Raw genomic sequence first — 11,617 nt, 5'->3', positions numbered from 1 at the left:
GTCGGGGGGGCTGAAGCTCTGTATCCAGTGGGGGGTAACCTCATCTTAGGGTATGCTCAGAACAAAACAAAACAAAAAGAAAGGAAAAAGAGGTAATAAAAGATAAATAGGGTTGTCATTAAACAAAACCAGATTGGCTCCAGATGCACAGAACACGTGGCGAACGTCAGTAAGGAGCCGGGGGGCTGTGAGGACCCTCGAGCTCACAAGGTTTGTTTTGCATAGTCTCTTCCCCTTCACCTAAATTTGGCCTCACTAATCAAGGAAAGAAAGGGTTTAAAAGACTCCTGGAACATTCCAGCTCACTCACTTCTTCCTACATCCTAGAGAACTGTGTATTTTGTCTCTATTTCTCTTTTAGAGAATGGTTGTGCCTACGAGTTTTCAAGACGGTGTTTCTTTGACACAGTGTTTTGGGTACCCACCAAGAAGATGTACCAAGAAAATGTACAGAGATTCTTTTATTCCATATCATGTTACAAGAAAACAACAGAGACAGCTGACAAACCATTACATCTTTCATAATACAGACAAATTACAATTGGTAACAAATATGCAACATGTATTATTCCATTCTCCTTACTATGTGTTATTTTGAAGTATAATAGTTTTCTGAATGATGCTAGCACATTTCTTAGGTACCGACCCCCTGTTCGAAAGTACGCATCTCAGTGTATCTTACAGAAAAAAAAAAAAGATAAAATAAAAATTAAAAAAAATCCACTCCCAACTAGAGAATGTAGATTTTATATGTGCCTCTAAAATATGCTGCTGTGGGAAGGGAATGAGAATAGGAGATTGCTGATTTTATTTGAGATTTTTTTGTTTTGTTTTTGCTTTTTTTTGTCTTGTTTTGTTTTTGGTGTATGAGGATTGCAAGGCAGTAACATATGTGGTTTCCTCTGCCTACAAGCCAGTAAGGGAGATGGAAGTTATGCACAATTATGCAGCATATTCCTATGTATGGGGGCAGGCAATAATCTACCCCAGTATGTACAGCCTAAACTTCCTCTTATATAACAAAGATTACAAAACCAGGAATATTCACAGATGAGTATCTTATACAGATGCATGACCTAGGGTAGGGACTACACTGGCTGTCATGTACACACGGAGGAAAGGATACCCAGAGGCCTCGCTTTCTCTGCAAGCCTGGAGGCGCCCCTGGAAACTTCTCTCATCACTCTCGCGAGGTAGAAATAGCTTCTCACCCTTGTATCAGAGGGTGGACAGCCACCCTTGCTTTGTGCCCCCCGTTTTTCTCTGGGCACTGCAAACATTTTTTTTCATGTCCTGCGTATCTTGTATTTGTAAGTCAACCTCACTGGTCCTTTAAGAACATGGACATGAAGCCCCACGTTTCCCCTCGGAATACTGTGTGTGCAGGGACGCTGCCTTGATACGTCCCCATGCTCATGTGTTCTCACTAGTCCAGCTGTTTGAATTCAAGCTACTCCTTTCCTGTAAAAATAATCTCTCAAAACATTCCAGTGCTTTCTCAATGGAATAATAAATCTGCTCGTGAGCACATTCTGTGATGATTTTTCATGGCTGCCCTCAGCTAGAGATGGTGGGGGGAAAAGGGGAGGTAGGACACGATCGCAAATGGGAGAGGAAAGGAGGGAGAGAGAAACCAAACTTTGGATAATCTGTACTGATGGCAAGGATGGGGAACCAGAAGTTCCTAAACAAGATCTTCTGAGAGGTATGTCTCTGTAATAAAACTGATTTACCCCCTCTGAGTGCTAGTATGTTTCATTTCCCAAGAGAAGCTGCCTAGGGCAGCGGAGATATATTTCTAAATGACTCTAACATTTCCTGATGGAAGTCTTTTAACACTAAATATTTTCAAAATTTCAAGTTAGAAAGCTTATTAAATAGCCAGACAATCATCAGGTGCTCTTGGTTGAAACTTAGTAAAATACAAAAGTTACACCTCTCCCCCAAATGACTCATTCAAGACAAACCACAGGCAAGGCTGTTTTCAGTTGCATGTAAGGTTTTCTTCTCCATATTTACTGTAAGAAATCCTAATTTAAATGCACGTTAAATCAAAATACCTCTAAAGACTACCAATGAGTTGGAATGTATGAAAGAAGAATGGAAAGATTTCTAGGCGGCAAATAGTAAATACTCTAGCCTTGGGTAACTTTTGCTCTCTTTAATATCAATCAGTAAATAATTCCTTGCTTAACACTTAGAGGCTTACAATGAATGCTACTTCTGGATAGGATGGACTGTGACCTTGAATATATTATATACTCACATCCCACTGCAGGGAAGGTACCATTTTAATGTTTAGGAATTCTGGGTCCAATTCCCTAGGTATACTGGGTTTAACTGTAGAAAATCTCTTCCCCTTACCCGACTCTCAGAGAAAGTCTTTATCAAACTGGCTCATAATTCCTAGACTTGATCTCTCAAAGTGCAATGCATTTCAAGCTCTTGGTCTCTCCTTCTTTCTAATAGGAAAATGTAAAACAATGTACACGAAGTATTTCCATAGGAATTTGTGTCCTGAAGAACTAGGTTTCATGCTTTAGATGAATTTAACCACTCCCTTAGCCTCGGTATACTCTGGGATTCTGCAGGGAGGCCTCTCCCCCTGGGAGACAGCCCACGTCAGACAGCTCTCCCTCCAGATCAAAGCTCAACAGATGCCCAACCCACTTCTCTCTCCATGTTACATACTCGCCTCCACCCTCCAAGGTCTCTCAACTCCTTCAAGAAGGGAAGCCAGGCCTTTCTATTTCCCTTTCCCATTCTTTAAAGCAAGACTCCCGTATTGCTTCTAAAACCTGCATTCAAACAGTTTTTCCAGGAGACAGTTTAAGGTCAGGGTACCCAATGATGGCTTCAAGTCAGCTTGGAATGTTTAAAAAAATGTAATTTAAAGTTGCTCTGATGTAAATGAGCCGATTTTTAACTTTGGATCACTTTGTAGTTTGCTTCTTAAATGTTAATGAGCAATGATGGCCTTCAGAGCTCATCCAGCCAGTCCCATTCTGTGGGCCCAAGTTTTAAACATTCTGTTCCTCACTCTCTTCTCCACTAAGAAAACACAAAGTGTCAAAGAGTGGATGGAAAAAATAAGATGTTGACAAGACCCAGAAAACATGTAAAAAGTCACCTCAGTCTCCAGAGGTTGAAAAGGAAGCAATTTATCCCTGTCTCTGTTTTTAATGCTTGATACGTGATTCTCCATTTCCAACCAGCTTGGAAAACAGTCATGCTATGTGGCTTGAAAATGCTAAGCAGGTTCTGATATCCTAGATAAATGTGCGGTATTTCCAAGAAAAAAAAAAAAATCACACTTGCAAATGTCCTCAAAAGGTAGGCGACAAGTGGAGCCCCACGGCCAGGAACCGAGTTGTCAAGTCAGTCAGGGAACATGAGTTTGCTTCAGCTAAACATTTCCTTCCTAGTGGTTGCAAACTGTGCACTGGTCTCCAGGAAAGCACACATCGTTTCATGCCACTGTGTGGCTTTCAAGTACAGACATTACTGAAGAAGTGTGAACACCAAATGTGTTGTCTTAATGTATTTAAGACATGGTTGGTAAAAGCATAAAAACCTTTACAGAGACGCTGCGCTGCCGAGGGAAATCAAACAAAATCAAACACAAAAGACTGAAAAGAATACATGCCATGTATCAGTAAGCGAAGCTTAATCTTCACATAGTTCTTGGAAATCACAAGGTATCCAAATGCGTGCAAGGTTTTGAATAAATTGTAGAGAAAACAGGGTCTTGCCAGCTTCAATTTTCTTGTAAGTGAAATCCACCACAGGGAGCGAAAGGAAACTGATCCATGATTCCCTTCCTATTATTGGCCACTTCATTAATGTGTTTTGTTTTTTTCTTCCCAGAATGATGACAACTTAATCCTGGAAAGAGGAAAAGAGAAAATTGTTATATGGTAAAAAAAAACAACAACACCAAAAAAACCTTACATCATTCATTTTTCCTAAATTACATGAGACACCAAAATTGGTCAGGCCAAAGTGAGCCTATCTGTTTCCTCCACAGCCACGCCAAGCACATGTATCTGAGCAAAGCTGTCTCTTTTACCCCCAAAGTTCTTATGATAAATATTCTGACTGCTTTTACTTCCCTTCAAAGAATTTAACTCCGTGAATTTAAATGATCTAACCTTGCCCTGCCAGAGTGGCTCAGTTGGTTGAGCGTAATCCTGTGCACCGAATGGCTGCTGGTTCGATTCCCAGTCAGGGCACAGGCCTGGGTTGCAGGTCGGTCCCCAGGAGGGCCATGCATGGAAGGCAACCAATCCAAGTTTCTCCCTCCCCCCTCTCTCTCCCTCTCTCTCTCCCACTCTCTAAGCATGTATCAGGTGAGGATTAAAAAAAAAAAAAAAAAAAAAAAAGATCTAACCTCATCTTGGATTAATATGGAGAATTCATCAAATTTCCTTCCCCAAGTCATCAGTGGTAATATTGGTCTTAATTAAGTGCCTATAGCATCACATAGACCATTAAAAGGATAGGTCATTGTGTTCATTTTTATGAACAAGAAACAGAAAAATGGACCACATACATGCTTTTTAATTCCAGCTGTCTATAATTCCTCCATTGCCTATCATCAGACATAGTTTAAGTAGAATGAAAATTGGTCGGCATGACCCGAATTGCCAGTCTCTTGCCAACTTCCAGCATATGACTATGCATTTCCAATGCTGCTGCTTAAACTCAGTAACTACTTCCATGTGAATGGTTTGAAAAGAGCGAAGGATTGTTTATCCTGCTCCTGTCCACATTTCTTTTTGGTCCGTAAGTATTTTCACTGAGTCTCTAGGATGGAAAAAAAAAATGTCTTGCCAGGAAGGGTAAAAAAAACCACTACTAGGTTCAAGTCACATTGCCCAGGGATTCGATCCATCAGTCCACTGACTCAAGTCAACACATCATCTCCGTATAGAAGTTTGAGGTCGTGAGGCCTGGTCAGGCCTGCTTGTCCCCTTCTGCAGTGCCACACTGTCGTCTTCCCCATGCAGAGAGGAGACCTTGGCCTTCTGTGGAGAATTCACAGTGCAGTTGCTCCCTGCTGTCCGTGTGGGCTGTAGTACCGAGGACTTCACCCCTGCATGGCCCTACCTTGGCCAAGAGAGCCAAAAGTTCTTTCAGTTGAGGGTGGCATCCTCTCCACCCTCTGCTTACTTCTTACTATAATGATTTTTTAGAAGGTTAGCCTTCCATCCTCCACCCCCCTTTTTCATTCAGCTGTAATTCATATAACAAAATTAACCATATTCAAACCTATACTTTAGTGGCATTTAGTACATTTAAAATGTTGTGCAACCATAACCTCCATCTTGTTCCAAAACATTTTGTCATCCCCCAAACAGACCCCATATCATTAAACAGTCACACCTTTTCTCACCTTGCCCCAGCTCCTGACACCATTAATCTACTTTCTGTTCTATGTATTTACCTATTCTGGATATTTCATATAAATGGAATCATACAATATGCAGCCTATTGTGTCTGGTTTCTTCCCCTTAACGTAATGTTTTTTAAATTCATCTATATTGTAGCATGTATCAGTACTTCATTCTTTTTATGGTGAATAATATTCCATTTTATGGATATACCACATTTTGTTTATCCATTCATGAGCTGGTGCACATTTGGGCTGTTTTTAAATTTGTGAATAGTGTTGCTATGAATATTCATGTACAAGTATTTGTTTAAACACCTGTTTTCAGTTTTGGGAACTTAGTAGTGAAATTGCTGGGTCATATGGCAATTCTGTATTTAACTTTATGAGAAACTGGCAAACTATTTTCCACAGTGGCTACACCATTTTATATTCCCACTGGTAATATACAAATGCTCCAATTTCTCCACACCCTTGCCAACATTTGTTACTTTCTATTTTCTGTTTTTGTTTTTTCTTGATTATAGACATCCTAGTGGGTGTGAACTGGTATCTCACTATAGTTTTGATTTGCATTTCTTTAATTATTAGTGATGTTGAGCACCTTTTCATGTGCTTGTTGGCCATTTGTCTATCTTTGGAGAAACAGCTACTCAAATCCTTGGTGCATTTTTAACTGAGTTGTCTTTTTGTTGCTGAGTTATAGGAGTTCTTTATATATTTGTATCTTAATTTGCAAATATTTATTGCTTTTTCCTGGATTGCCTTTTACTATGTTGATAGTGTTCTTTGATGCACAAGCAATTTTAATTTAGGTGAAGTCCAATTTATCCATTTTTTATTTTGTTGTTTTGGTGTCATATCTAAAAATCCATTGCTAAATCTAAGGTTATAAAGATTTACCCCTACGTTTTCTTCTAAGAATTTCGTCCTTACATTTAGATCTTTAATCCATTTTGAGTTCATTTTGGTATATGGTGTAAGGTAGGGGGTAACATTTCATTCATAGGAGTTCTCTGTCCTAAGTGACTGTGCCAAATGTAAACAAAAGTCCTTACCTTAAGTTTCTGGGAGAAGTGTGGGGGTGGAGGGAGAGGCCTGGGAGTAGATGGATTCCACACACAGGCCCTTTGCTGCCACTAATAATTATTTGTTCTCTCAAATAATTGCTGCTGTGGAACAATTCTCTATGTGGCTCACTTGGCCACTCCTTGCCCCTGCCAGGTTGTCCAGATATGCCTTTATCAAACCTCTTCTTTAAAAAGTCACTGCCTTAGCAGAAATAATTTCATGGAAACTACTTATACCTTGATCTTCCAGGAAAATGAAGAAAATCTAACTTTGGTTCTACTTGTTGCTCCTATTCTGATTGAGGCATATGACATCTTTTCTGAGGCCCATGGCATCAAGGTGAGAAAGAGCACTTGTTCCTGCAGCATTTCAACCACACCTGTCTATAGGCATCTTCAGCCAGTCCTTAACCCCACTACCAACCTTGATATTTTAATTAAGCAGATGTCAAAAATGCCCTTTCTCTTCCATGTTGCTTAAACAGTAGCTGAGATTTAAACTCTTCCAGGATGCCTGTCCACTCTGGCCAAACAGGAGTGTGGGTTTGTCCTGACATCTGCTTGCCTAGGCATGGAGGTCCCACAGCCACATCCAAATAATATAGTCATTGTCTGGCTCTCCTCCGCTCCACCATTTTAATCAACAAAATGCAGACCTGGCCTCCAAACTGACGTCCTGAACTAGTGACTTCATTTAGTCCCTCTTGAGGTGTGAGGATACTGTCTATGAGGGATCAAGCAAGGGGGCAGATGGCATCATTATGTTCTTGATGAAGCTTGGTTTTGTTGACCAGCGTGTCCTTAGAGCATAGCCCAGGCCCAGCTCAGGTACTCAGTACATAGTTGTTGAATGGACAGGAAGGGGAAAGGCAGATCTGAAAACTTGGGAGTGGAAGATGTTCTCAGATGTAGAGTTCCTTCAGCGCACACTGGCTAGGGCGAATGCTGTGCCTGGGCCCTTGCTGAGAGAGCACATTGCCGGGTACAGAGCAGCCTTTCAAGATATACTGATGGCTGAGAAAGGTGAGTAGGATTAACACCTTCCTGTAGGCCAACCTTTTAAAAACCCAAGACATTCTATTTGAAAAGAATGCTTTGCTTTTCAGTGTATCTGATTTCATGTAACAATAAACCATATTGTCACCATAGTCCATGGCATGTTACTATTCCATCGGATTAATATATATATATATATTTTTTTATAGCTATTAAGGGTGTTTGTCTTTGCCTTTGTTCTGATTCTTTAAGTGTACTCTCTATAAGAATCACATGTACCTAACCCAGGGCATAGAATTGGATAATAAAGGATAATATATAATAATAGTAATTGGATAATAAATGGTAAACAGTGATTATGGATAAGCCCGTTTATTTAGGTTTGGGGTCAGACATTTAATGAAAAAATCCAATAAAAAAAACATTAAAAAAGGGAGATGTCAATGAGAGCTAGACTCTTTCCCATCTCTGTGAGATGACTCTATAGCCCAAATTGTGCCAAGTACCCTGACTGACACTGTTCACCAGCAGCATGCTATGTCCCTTCTCCCTCCTCGGGCAACATCAGTATCAGTTTCCATTTTCAAGGTAGGTGAGTTTACTGCTAGAAAAATTCTTTAAAGTCTAAATGTCTAAATCATACATGTGATGGGTGGGGATGTAGGTGATAGGAGGAAGGGTACATGAATGATATTCATAGGAAGCAAAATATAATACCAACGTAAATCCTTCCCTTGCATTTAATAGATTGTTAAAACAGACTGCACACACAATACAAATGAACAGCGAATATAAATTATAAGCTCAACTATGTGCACATCAATTCATAGGTTTATAAATCATTTGATTAATGGATGCCATTTTTATCTTGCTTTCTGCTTTTACAGTGTTCTTTCTCTAGAAATGAATGTTTTAAACAAGAAATTGGATTTTATTGATAAAATCCTTATTCAGAAATATCTACATAGAGCTTCTCAGCTATAAATATTAATTAATTGGATCGCTGGTACCCATAATGCAACTTTTTCCTGACCCATGTGCCCTATGAACTAGATATTTTTTGGATTCAATTTTCTTAAAACCAACTGTCAGCATCATGTGATGGAGGAGATGAAAAATGAAAATGAGCAGTCCCGCTGTGCAGGTGGGTGACCTGTGGGAGAGAGTCTGCCTGGTAGGATTTTTACAGGAACCATCAGACACAGACCAATTGATTAGATCATCTCATACCCGCCACCAACTAGGCTCAAGAGACTAATTAGAGAGAGTACTGCCTGCGCAGGCACCCCATTGACACCTAATTTGCTCAGCCAAAGCCTTTGGGGAAAATGTATTATCTCTGCAGCTGCACTTCATGCATTTCTGATTTGAGGCGTAAGCGAGGAGTGCTTCATCACTCTTCGGACCAAACTGAATGTAGAGCCCTTAAGTGCTAAATGCAAGCAAACAGACCCAAATTAAAAATGGGCCAGGCTCTTGCTAATTCCCTCTGTGCTCCTCGTTAAATCCCCGTGTGTACACACACACATACACACCCCTACACACACATGGAGTTTACCTGTTGGTGGGATGGCACAGCCGAGGACCCCAACTCGGGGTGCTTCCGTGTGGTCAGATGGCCTCCCTTCCGCTAGCCTATTTACCCCCTCTAAGGTATTGGGTTTGTTTTATTGTTTTTCTTAAATTATTAAAAAATTTCTATCCTGCTGCATTGCCCTTCCACAAAGTATTTCTTTTTCTACAGACAGACTCTGGCCCTTCCTTCCTCCCCCCACACCTTTAAGCCTTCACTGGAAAGATGTGATTATTTTGGTTCCAAATTAAAACAACTGTAGGTTTTCCTTTCATCGCCTACACTGTGAACAGGATAGTCACCAGGATGTAGGGGAAACTGTAGGGTGATCCGCTCATTTCTATTTGAGACACTTCTTTGTAAAGATGCCTAACAGAGAGGGTACAATTACTAAAAGCCGGTGGAAAGAAAGCTACCTCACGATAGCAAAGACAGGGTAGAATTATAAAATAACTGAATTCTCTTCCAGACAAACAATGTACGTTATTTGACCAAGTTTAGCTTTTATCTATAATAAAACTAATTCCAGCCTTCTTTTCTAATGTAGAATCCAAATCATTGGTATATCAGGAGGCATTTGAAGACAGATATGTAACTAATGACATGCTTTAAAAAAAGGAAATAAAAATTAAAAATCCAGATAGTATGAAAAAATTAGGGTATCTTTGTGCCAAATCCAGTGGCTATCGCGAACAAATTTCCATAATGCTGGAATAAAGAAAATAAACCTGGGACCTGCTATGGCAGTGTTCTAGAGCAGACTTACTGACTTCGTGCCTTTCCACTCACGTTAGATGCATTATTTTACCCATGTATTCTGGTAAATTACAATTCTGCTTTGTAATTTTCACATTTACTTTATTCTGATTAATTCAATGAAGATTTTGGGAGATAATTTTAACTGTCTACTTTTTAAAGCAGCATTCACAGCTGCCCTAAATTGGGTACCCAAGTAGTCAGAGGAATCCAGTGGCCATTGGAGTGAATATTTTTCTGAACGTATATGGAGAGTGACTGTAGGGGAGCTGTGTGAAAACATTTAGAAAACCTGGGCCTTAACTAATTCATAGAACCGTCCACAGAATTTATTCTGTTTTGGCGGAAAACAAAGTTTAGAAAGCTTCTCTTCCCCAAGTACCATATCAGTAAGAGTTCACATGAAAAATAACCAGGAATAATAAAACCTTCCAGATTGTGCCACTTTGGGTTTGATTTTGCTTAAAATACTAAGAAAAACAACTGAACTAATCTCTTGTACCTAATTCATCTTCAAGCAGAGTTGGATACTGTAGAAAATTAAGTCCACAAATAAAGTTACTAAACCCTAAGCACCTAGGCAAGTCCAAATCTCTCTGAAGTAAAAATATCATGTCTATATACAAAAACACACATATCTGACCTATATTCATTTGTATATGTACAACACATTTACTCAAGTTTTATACTATCGACTTTATATGAATGTTGGGCTCAAAATAACAAGTTGTAAATTTCAAATTGATTTAAAAAAAATCTGGGGACAGCTTAATTTCTTCATTTTTTGAGTGAGTTTAATTACGTTATGATTTGGCTGAAATACAGGTTTTCCTTTAGAACATTTGAAACCAGTGTTTTCCAGTTACTCTGACACTGCATTGAAGCTCCTTGGCGGGGGTGGGGTGGGGGTGGGGGGTGGAAAGAAATGGGATGAAACAGAAGGATGTAGAAAATTAGTCAAATCTACTTCTGTAGCTTATTTCTGATTTATGATAATCATGCATCTTCCCCCCAGAAGAGAACACATCTTTGAGACCAGCTAGAGAATATTAATTAAAATGAATGCAGAGATAGACGGGCTTTTGTTTTAAGCTTAACAGAAGGCCCATCATTCAAAATCGCCCAAATCCTTTAAGTTGAAAGCTGTTTGGTAACATCCATATGGATGCACAATGCACTAATTGCAGCAACTTGGCACATTTTAAGCTTCGTGCCAAAGTGGTGATCTTAATTAAAATTTTTTAGGCAAAGCTATAAGTCTAACATTTCAAAACAAAGCACTTCTCACACAAGGAGACTGACTTAACATATCATTTCAATAATCATCATTATCAACGGACATTTATTGAAATCCCCATTAAAAACCAGGCATTATATGAGGTATAATTAGCTATGGTTGAAAAGAATGCTCTATTTTAATGGTGTGACTATTTATTAAATCAAATTTATGTAAATGTAAAACACTGGTCATATTTTAGACACATGTGGACTAAAGGATGGCAATGCTGGGAGTATGTCCTATCTCAGAGAAGGCCGAAAAAGGTTCAGGGAAAGTACTGATCTAGGTCTCCTAAGAACTAAGACAGTTAATCTTTTTAAAAGATCACATATATAAAAACATACACACATACACAAATACTCTGTAAGGTTTGAAATAGCTCGTTGAAATAGTTTTAATGACAAAGTTAAGACTAGAAAAGCCTTCATCAAACATGGCTTATTCTTTTCAAGGGTTTCATATTTGAAGCTTTACTTGCTTAGCCTACCTTTATGATTGACTGGCGTCCAAGTGGGGATAAGTTAATTAAATAGGATTGTGACACTTTAACC

General features: G+C 39.3%; 1 protein-coding gene across 1 annotated transcript in view; it reads right to left on the bottom strand.

Moving 5' to 3' along the window:
* Nucleotides 1–446: 446 nt before the first annotated feature.
* CDK14 (cyclin dependent kinase 14) overlaps nt 447–11,617 on the bottom strand; it is a 496,763-nt gene continuing 485,592 nt past the window's right edge. The window contains exon 15 of the mRNA XM_087821147.1: nt 447–3,885. The gene's annotated coding sequence lies outside the window, so the exon portion shown is untranslated. The remainder of the gene's footprint in view (nt 3,886–11,617) is intronic.

The sequence above is a fragment of the Miniopterus natalensis genome, chromosome 10 (genome assembly GCF_054644295.1).
Source record: "Miniopterus natalensis isolate mMinNat1 chromosome 10, mMinNat1.hap1, whole genome shotgun sequence".
Classification (NCBI taxonomy): domain Eukaryota; kingdom Metazoa; phylum Chordata; class Mammalia; order Chiroptera; family Miniopteridae; genus Miniopterus; species Miniopterus natalensis.
This window is presented reverse-complemented; position numbering and strand designations above follow the sequence as displayed.